We start from the raw sequence: 11,006 nt of genomic DNA on the forward strand, positions 1-11,006 counted from the left end.
CCAATTTGGGAATTTAGACAACATACGCGGCCGTATTTACGAAATTAGACAATATATCGACGTATTTGTAAATCTAGCACTCGTATTCGGTAACTCAAAATCCAAAATCTTGTTTTCGGTTACTGAAATACCAAAAAAACGTTGGCCCCACAGTTTTCAGAAACTGAGGTGCCGAATACGGCACTGTGCACCATATTCGACACCTCAGTGCCGTATTCGGAACCTCAGTTTCTGAAAACAGCAGGCCGAACATCACGTCAAGTCCGCGTCACGTCAATTGCTTTAGCACCCGTGATGCTTTTGGCGAGCTAGTGATTTTTTCATGCATGTGCTCATTCCAAAGATCCCGTGCTAAAGCTTTTTGCAAAGTTGGTGCAATGCGGTCGCATCACGTCTCATCGTTGCTTTGGTCGCGTGCGGCGCGTAGAGGTGTCGGTGCTTTCGCGTCCAGTGCTACATAAAATGAAGTCGCTGGTAGAGGAGAAGGGAGCAGCAGCAATGCAGAGAGGGGAGAAGAGAAGGGAGCAGCAGAGGAGGAACGCGAGGAGCATCAGCAGAGGAGCAGCAGCTCGAGTATAGGAAGCAGCAGAAGAGGAGCAACGCAAGCAGCAGTAGCGCCAGTTTAACACTTCGAGAGCGCTCACTTTCGTACCGATTAGTTCTTAGATTACCTAGTCAATACTTAGGTTAGTAATAGTATTTAGAGTAATTAGCTTATTTGGTTAGTCCGTTCAGAAGTAGATTAGTTCTTTCGGAAGTAGATTGTTTAATCCGTTCAATTATATTTGTTTAATTATATTAATTTGATAAATTAGAGTACTTTGATTATATGAATTAGATTATTTAATTACATTATTAGAGTACTTAGATTATTTAATTAGAGTACTTAGTTTATTTAATTAGAGTACTTAGATTATACGAATTAGATTATTTAATTACTTAATTAGATTACTTAGATTATTTAATTAGAGTACTTAGAGTACTTAGTTTATTTAATTAGATTATATGAATTAGATTATTTGATAAATTAGAGTATTTAGATTAATTAATTACAATGCTTAGTTTGATTATATGAATTTGATTAGTTTGTATAATTAGATTATTTAATTATTTTGATATCATGAATTTCTTTCAGCATTGTAATTAGATTGTGTGCTTAGTATAATTATATGAATGTCATTATCCGGTAAAATTAGAAAAAAAATTACGTGTACCTTTGTTTAGCAGATACAATATGATTTTTCATATTTATTATGGAGAACGTCCCGCTATTATTCACCTGTTAATTGTACTACTTATTTTGTAATATATCGTATGGTACTGGCATCACAGACATTGTATTTTTATTTGAACCATGAAACTTGTTATTCACCTATTTATTGAACCATGAAGCAGTTCCGATGCTGAGGCCGAGGAGTGCACGTAGCCACCTGTGCCCGAGCAGTTTACGCTGGGTTCACTGGCACCTCCGGCTACGATGACACCTCTGGCTGCAGCATCGACTCATCAGGAGGACGTCGTTGACTGCACGCAGCAGACCCCTGGCTGGAGCGACACGAATGCTTTTGACTGCGCTCCTGCAATACAGGCGACCGCCACCTTCATTGATCTACTCGGCGGACAGTCCTCCCAAGATCTCGATGAACCTGGAAGTTCACATTGGTACCAGCATGACGAGCCTTCGGCACACTGGACTCCATCGGAGCACGTTCTAGGGCTGTCTACACTTCCGCACGAGGATCCTTCGGCATGGTACATGCAGGGCCGAGTTAGCGGGGCCGAGTTATCCGCTCTTTATGTGTAGGGTCTATTCGCGCTAAGATGAAAAACCCCATGTTACATGTAATCTTCATCATCGTATGTAACCTCTGTACCGAGTTTCATGCTACTTATGCTTTACAACTACTATTGTTAAAAAAATTATAGCCTGCAATGAAATATTTATCAGCTATGTCCCATTGTTGAACAAGCGATTCTACGATTTATTTTACATCTTTTCGTTCCATATAAGAAATAAGTTGAATCACAAAATAAAAATTCGCCATACAGTTTGGTGAAAATTCTATGACCCGATGAATTCATCAAAAGGGATACAGAAATCAACACGACACGACGTTGAGCGGCGACAAGAAATTTCAGTAACTGAATTAGTGCCGTTAACAAGAATTTTATTTCGGCTATGTGCAAATACATAAGATATATATGTGAACTAAAATAGGGCCAATGTTTGGATGATCGTCCTCAGGAAGGCAATCAGGTTTAGGTTAGATTAATTTTTTCTTCTCTTTCTTATAAAATACCGTCCCTACCCGTGAAGCCTTGTGGTGCGTGCCCGCTAAATCCTGTCAGTTTGCGGCAGTCTCCACCTGAGGATTCTCTCTGGTGCAGCTGTTATCTATACCGCTCTTATATATTCACACGTGTTTCTAAAAAGAAAGAGAGGAAGTATCAAAACATGACACCACGTGGGTGGTTTTTAGAAACTAAGTTGCCAAATACGGCACTGTGTATCGTATTCGGCATCTCAGTTGCCGAATACAGAGAGTTTTCGGTAACTGAGGTACCGAATACGGTGCACAGTGCCGTATTCGGCACCTCAGTTTTCGAAAACTGTGGGGTCGGTGTTTTTTCGGTATTTCAGTAACCGAAAGCAAGATTTCAGATTTTGAGGTTCCGAATACATATGCTAAATTTACAAATACACTCATCTATTGTCTATTTTTGTAAATACGCTGCAGTATGTTGTCTAAATTTCCAATTTTACCACTATGTCATTATACTTTTCGTGCCGACCTATGATCCTGCCTCCTGTGGGCTCCTCGTGCGAGTGCGGCTTGCCTGGTGGCTGGTGTGGGCAATGGGCCGGTGTTGACCGAAAGCGAGAGAAGTGAGAACGAGATGCAGGCATGCAGCATGGATTAGTAGTACTTTAGTATAGACTAGTGGTAGTGTAGTACTCTATAAACATGTGATGTAGCTTGACATCGCACTAGAGAAGAGCAATTCATGCACTGGCCATGAACTATTCTTCTATAGTCGCGTCTGTAGTGCCACCTCGGTCATGCATATCTACCTCCTGTGGCTCCGTGTTGAGAATTTGTACACGATTATGGGTAATATATAAATAAAAATAGGAATATTTACGTGTAGTTGTCAAAATATATCACGAAGAGATACAGAGTTATACATGTTTAGACTTCTAAGTTAGCTAATAGCCCTACATTATGTCTTGTTCTCAGGATCGAAGAGTATAATGGTGTGGATGAATCTAACCCTAAGAACTAGATAGATTCTTGTGTATCTATTACTGAAGATTTAGTCAGGTAAATGATTGTGCAGTGGATCTTCAATAGGTATTAGTCTTTTATCCCACTAGACTTGATTATGGGATCACGATTTCAAAGACATGAAGGCATGAATTAGTAAGGCTTGATTGCTCTACTTATGTTTAGCTTTGTTGCTTTTGCTTTCGGTTCTCTTGGGCGTACTCCTTTCCTCGCGTTATATAGTCAGGAGAACCTAGAGCATATCCTACTCGGACTTCTCTGAACATATCATACTCGGATCGTTAGACTCTCAAATATCTAGGAATCCTTCTCGAATAAAGGATAGTTTCCGTATTCAGGATAATTAGCTTACAAGTATACCATCTTCATATCTAACTTCATGGTGGTTACATCTAGCCTTATATTGAGTAAAATACAAACCATCCGCATCCATCACTACTACAGAACTGACCTTATATGCTAGCTCATCACTGCCGGTTCCTAATGGACCGGCAGTGATAGGGCATCACTGTAATACCAAATTTTTGAGAGAGAAAAAAAGATTTGACCAGAATTTTGACTTTTTGATCCGTGGCTCGTATGGACGATCGGAGACCGTGGTTGCGTTCATCTCGTCGAGACGAACCCATTTTGCTATTCATATGTCCGTTCCGGGCATTTTGTGACCCGTAGCAAGCCCAATAATTTTAGACCGTTCGTTGTTTTAAAAATAAAAAATAAAAAAGGATAAGTACTGGATGGATCGGTCCTCAACCCGATCCATCCAGACTATTCACGCGCCGTGTTTCTCTCTCTCTCTCTCTCTCTCTCTCTCTCTCTCTCTCCGATGCGCGTTGTGCTCCCGCTGTCGTGCGCCGTCGCCGGTTACTGCACCCCCACGCAACACCGCCGCCCTGCCGCTGCTCGTCGCGCCGCTGCACCACGCCACCGCTTGCCGGTCCGGCTATCGTGCGCCATCGCCGCTGCTGCGCGCCGCCGTGTGCCTACGAGCCGGGCGCTGCCGTCGCTGCCGCCGGCTGCTGTGCGCCGCCGTCGCTGCCGCCGGCTGCTGTGCGCCGCCGCCGGCTGCCGCACTCCCTCTCTCTCTGTGTTCTGACCGAGAAGGAAGACAGCCGGCCGAAGCAGCGCGGAAGAAGAGAAGCCAGGAAGAAGAAAAGGAAAAAAGAGAGAGAAGAAAAAAAAGAGAAAGGAAGAAAGAGAAAAGAAAAGAAAAGAGAAGAAAAAAGAAAAAAAGAGAAAAAAGGGGAAAAGTTGGAAATTTCGGAATTCTATCGGATTCGTCGTCAATCCTTCGAAGGTGATTTCTCGGTAATTCCTGGACGTTTGTGGTTGGATTGAATTAAATCAATCAATTCCTGTCGTATCATTTCATGTGATCAATAGTCTGATTCATTTCGATAATCTTTATTGATTCGAAGATACAACATCCGAGTCGAAGTATTCAATTCGTTCATCGAAGCGAAGTCTAATTAGTGAGAGTTTTAGTTCGACTCTGAATTGGAAATAGTGTATCATTTCTTGTGATACAGTTTTTGTTCGGTTTTCCAAAATATAGGCGTATACGCGATGTTTTCAGACGTAGAGTTGACGCTTCATATTTTATGTGTTTTAGTGCTACTAACATACATGTGAAGGGTTGCGGGTAGGCTACGCTAGCACAAAATAAATTTTCTCTACCGCATTCAACCAGGAAGCCATGCGAGTAGGGGATCATGAATCGTTACCACTTGACGAGCAGTGCAGCGGAAGAAGAGTTGGAGCAGACCAATCCAACGTCGTGCGCGTCAAGTAGTCGATCGTCAACCTCGTCCCGAGCACGTCCCGAGCACCTTCCGAGTACTCGCGGGTACGTCCCGAGTACTCCCGAGCAGATCAGCACCGCAATAGTAGCAGCGCCTCCACGGTATCCACACGTACAAGGATGGAATCGCCGTGCGCCGGTGTGCTAGCACCGCGCGCCCGGCTAGGGTTTCGAAGGGAGTTCGGGAATAGGAGGCGGCTAGGGTTTCTAAAGAACACCTTGCGCCTTGGCCCCTGCCTATTCTTATATAGAGCACGCTAATGGGCTTTTAATCAACATTAAAGCCCATTATGACTCTAAACCCTAATGGTCCTTTAATCAATATTAAAGCCCATTAGCAGATCCAATCCGCAAACTCAATCGCCTCTAGGGCATATCACCAACAATCTCCCACTTGCACTAGAGTCAGTACAAGTTTTATATTCCATCCCCTTAAGTGTGTGACCCGTTAGGTTCATGTGTAAACGGCCGCTATCCGGAAACCCTTTTCCGAATTGCAAGTCAATAGCGGTACCTAGCAGGACATATTGACTCCCGAATGCACACAAAGATCATATCGGCTGAACCTTGATATACTCATGCACCAATCCCTTTACCACACGATACCAGTCAAGCTCAAGGCGAGATTCGTGCCACCCTTGTGATAGCTCGACCATTCACTCGATCAAGTAGTGGATTCACCATGATTAACTCTTTAATCACATTGGCATGGCCATGCACTTTCCAATCCAACTACCTCGAGGGGCCCAGAGATATCTCTCCCGTTATTTAGGAGGGGTAAATTCCATCTTGATCACTCACATCCCACGACATGTTTCATAACATACCCGAAAGCAACCTTTATAACTACCCAGTTACGGAATAGCGTTTGGAAGCCCCTAAGTGTGTTACTACACATTCTGGAATCAATGATGATCTCAGGTCAAAGGATTCTGTAGGTACACCATTTGAGATAACAACTGATGGCACATTAAAAATAACAATCCCAGCAGTATCTCAGGGTGGGTCTATCCAACATCATGTTCTCTAACATGTGTCCACATTACTGATTTGATATCTCCATATCTATGATCCGTGAAACATGATCATCATTCAGTCAAATGTGCTAATCTATAAATCATTATTGTCCCACACAATGATATGAGATTAGGGACTATTTAGAATAACATCATAAAAACAAAGAGTTTCACAAACAAGTCACATACTTGCTGATCAATGTAAATGATAATTATTCATGGAACCAGATAACAATTATCCAAAAGTACATTAGCATAGACAGAACACATTCTCTCACATGCACTAGAGTCTATCCCGCAAGTATCTAATACCCATAGAGCTCAAGTGTGCCTCATGCTTGGGCTGTGGGAGAGGCTTCGTCAACGGATCAGCAATATTCGAATCCGTGTGCACCTTGCATATCTTTACATCACCTCTATCAATAATCTCTCGAATGAGGTGATAGCGCCGAAGTATGTGCTTGGACTTCTGGTGCGACCTAGGCTCCTTGGCTTGTGCAATGGCACCACTATTGTCACAATAGAGGTCCATTGGACTGGACGCACTAGGGACCACACCCAACTCAGAAACAAATTTTCTGATCCAAACAGCCTCTTTTGCAGCTTCTGAAGCTGCGATATACTCGGCCTCCGTCGTGGAATCAGCAACCGTTTCTTGCTTGGAACTCTTCCAACTCACCGCACCTCCATTAAGGCAGAACACAAAACCAGACTGCGATCTCGAGTCGTCCTTGTCGGTTTGGAAGCTAGCATCGGTGTAACCATTTACAACGAGCTCCTCCTCACCTCCATAGACTAGGAACATATCCTTAGTTCTTCTCATGTACTTGAGGATATTCTTTACTATAGCCCAGTGACATTCACCTGGGTTCGATTGATATCTGCTCGTAACACTTAGAGCATAGGAGACATCTGGGCGTGTACAAAACATAGCATACATGATGGACCCGATAGCAGAAGCATACGGGATCGCACTCATCCTCTCGAGCTCATCAGATGTCTTAGGACATTGATTCTTGCTGAGAGTGATGCCATGTGACATTGGCAAGAAACCTTTCTTGGAATCTTGCATATTGAACCGATTCAATACCTTGTCAATGTACGTGCTCTGGCTTAATCCGATTAGTCTTTTCGACCTATCTCTATAGATCTTTATGCCCAATATGTATGCTGCCTCTCCTAAATCTTTCATTGAAAAACTCTTTTGCAATGAAGATTTGACAGCATCGAGCATTGGAATATTATTTCCGATCAATAATATGTCATCCACATATAAGACCAGAAACACAAGTGCACTCCCACTAGTCCTTTTGTAAACACAAGGCTCTTCTTCATTCTTGATGAAACCAAACCCTTTGATCACTTCATCAAAACGAAGATTCCAACTCCGAGAAGCTTGCTTTAGTCCATAGATGGACTTTTGCAGCTTGCAAATCTTCCCAGCATTTTTCGGATTGACAAAACCTTCAGGCTGTGTCATGTACACATCCTCACTTAGGTTTCCATTAAGGAAAGCCGTTTTGACATCCATTTGCCATATCTCGTAGTCGAAATATGCAGCAATTGCTAGGAGAATCCGAATAGACTTTAGCATTGCGACGGGCGAAAACGTTTCATCATAATCAACACCTTGAATTTGCCTGAAACCTTTCGCCACCAATCGTGCCTTATAGATGTGAACATTTCCATCAACGTCTATCTTTTTCTTAAAAACCCATTTACACTCGATAGTTTTCACACCATCAGGTGGATCGACCAAGTTCCAAACTTGGTTTTCTCTCATGGATTCTAACTCGGATCTCATGGCTCCAAGCCATTTTTCGGAGTCTGGTCCCACCATCGCTTCCGAGTAAGTCTTAGGTTCATCATTGTCCAACAATAATATGTCGCGCTGCCCCGTGGTTAGGAACATAAACCGCTCGGGTGCACGACTGAACCTTTCCGACCGACGTGGGGCTGGTGTCTCGACAACAGGTTCTGCAACATCTTGCATACCGAGTTGTGGTTCAATAGGAGCTGAAACACTTTCAAGTGGTTCCCGAATTTCTTCGAGTTGCACCGTGCTCCCACTAACTCTCTTCGCGAGAAACTCTTTCTCAAGAAAGACACCATTCCGGGCGACAAACACTTTGCCTTGTTCCCGGTTATAGAAATAATATCCTTTGGTTTCCCTAGGATACCCCACAAAGAAGCATTTATCAGATTTGGGAGTGAGCTTATCAGACGACAAACGTTTTACATAAGCCTCACAACCCCATATCTTAAGGAAAGACAATCCGGGACGCTTCCCGGTCCATATCTCATATGGTGTCCTCTCTACAGCCTTAGATGGAACCCTGTTTAACGTGAAAGCAGCAGTTTCTAGAGCGTATCCCCAGAAGGACAATGGAAGATCAGATTGGCTCATCATCGACCGGACCATGTCTAACAAAGTTCGGTTCCTCCGCTCGGACACCCCATTCCATTGTGGCGTGCCCGGTGGAGTCAATTGTGGAACGATTCCACATTGCCTTAGATGATCACCAAATTCATGGCTCAAATATTCACCTCCATGATCTGATCGCAGAAATTTAATTGTCTTGCCTATATGATTTTGTACTTCATTCTGGAACTCCTTGAACTTTTCAAAGGATTCAGACTTGTGCCTCATTAGGTAGATGTAACCATATCTACTAAAGTCATCGGTGAAAGTAATGAAATACTGAAAACCACCTCTAGCTGTAGAACTCATCGGTCCACATACATCTGTATGTACTAGGGCCAATAATTCATTTGTCCTCTCACTTCGACCAGTGAAAGGCGTCTTAGTCATCTTGCCAAGTAAACAAGACTCGCATGTATCAAATGATTCGAAATCAAATGAATGTAGAAGACCATCTTTATGGAGCTTCTGCATACGCTTCTCATTTATATGACCTAATCGACAATGCCAAACAAAAGTGGGATTCAAATCATTAAGCCGAGGCTTCTTTGTATCAATGTTATAGATAGTTATATCCTCAAGATCCAATATATATAATCCATTTACTAATGGACAATTACCATAGAGCATACCATTCAAAAATATCGAACAACACTTGTTCTTTATTATGAATTCATAACCGTCTTCTTCCAAACATGAAGAAGAGATAATGTTTTTGCCCAAGGCAGGAATATAATAACAATTATTTAATTCCAAAACTAATCCTGAGGGTAGCGATAAGGAGTAAACACCAACGGCCAACGCAGCAACTTTTGCACCATTGCCGACGCGAGCATCCAGTTCGCCTCTTGCACACTTCCTAGTCCTTTTCAGTCCCTGCAACGATTTGCAAGTATGAATCATTGATCCGGTATCAAATACCCATGAATCATCAGGACGAGTAGCAAGATTAATTTCAATAACATTTATACCTGAAGATGAAGTCTTACTTCCCTTCTTCTTTTTGAGTTCTTCCAAGTACAATTTGCAGTTCCTCCGCCAATGACCAGACTTATGGCAGTGGTGGCAAGTGTCAGAAGCGGCAGGGCCAGCCTTGGGCTTTCCAACAGGTTTAGGCTTAGAACTCGAGATCTCATCCGAAGTTTTAGCCTTGTCCTTGCGCTTTCTCTTCTTGCTATCCTTTTGAACCATCATCACATGACTAGAGCTCTTCTTAATGCTTTCCTCAGCAGTTTTAGCATCCCATGCAATTCAGCCATGCTTTTCTCCATGCTGTTCATATGAAAGTTCAAAATGAACGGCTCGAAGCTCGCAGGGAGCGACTGGAGAATTACATCCGTAGCCAACTCAGGGCTAAGGGGAAAACCAAGTTTTTCCAGGCTTTCAATGTAACCAATCATTTTGATCACATGAGGACTGACTGGACTGCCTTCTGTTAACCTGCACGCAAACAAGGACTTTGAGGTGTTGTACCTCTCGGCCCGAGCTTGGTTCTCAAACATGCCTCGGAGTCCCACAATCATATCATGGGCATCCCTGTTCTCATATTGCTTCTGAAGCTCAGAGGACATACAGGCAAGCATGAGGCAGCTAACATCCAGTGAATCGTTGGTGTGCTTCTCATAAGCCCTCCGATCCGCGGCAGGAGCATTATCAGCTGGTTCATCAGGATAGGGGACCTCTAGAACATATTCCTTTTTCTCTTGTTTGAGAACAATTCTCAGATTTCTATACCAATCAATAAAGTTTGTTCCAGAAAGCTTCTCTTTTTCAAGAATCGATCGCAAATTAAAACTGGAAGTGTTACTAGCGGCCGGTGCCATGATCTACAACAGAAAATGCAGGTTCAGCACTATGCCTATGTGAATCTTCTATTAAACAATTTAACAAAAGATACTCCACTATATGTGTTTTCCCTCTAACAACATATAGAGGATCAAGATCCATATTCAACTAAGTTCTAGTGAGCTTTGGCATCACTGCTAGAAACTTAGTGACATAGGTAAGCAACGCCTTGCTAATCACATCCCTATGTGACTCTTGTTTGCTGGGTGGCATCGAATGCCCCGGCGCCCAACATCATGCCCCAAAGCCCAAAACCGTTTTGATAGCTTTATCAAGTAAACCAATACTATGCGTGTGGATGTCCGACATCCACTCTAACTGGTTAAGATAAATGATGGCACCCTGCTTTGGCAGACCTACCACACAATGATCAAAACCTTTGTAGGTGCAGCTATTGGAAGGGCATCAATTACTCTTGATTTTTCTGAGGGAAACTACTCTATCATGAAAATCATATCCACCACATATAAAACATGAAAGAATAGTATGACAGGAACATAAAAACATCACAGGCAATCATATTAACTGTGACATAGTATGGCCCCTTCACATGGTGATCTTCATCGCCACGGTTCCTGTCCTCCGGGTCATCATGCTTCAAATCTCCATGATCTTGTTCTAGTCTATTACACCTA

The sequence above is a fragment of the Phragmites australis genome, chromosome 1 (genome assembly GCF_958298935.1).
Source record: "Phragmites australis chromosome 1, lpPhrAust1.1, whole genome shotgun sequence".
NCBI lineage: Eukaryota > Viridiplantae > Streptophyta > Magnoliopsida > Poales > Poaceae > Phragmites > Phragmites australis.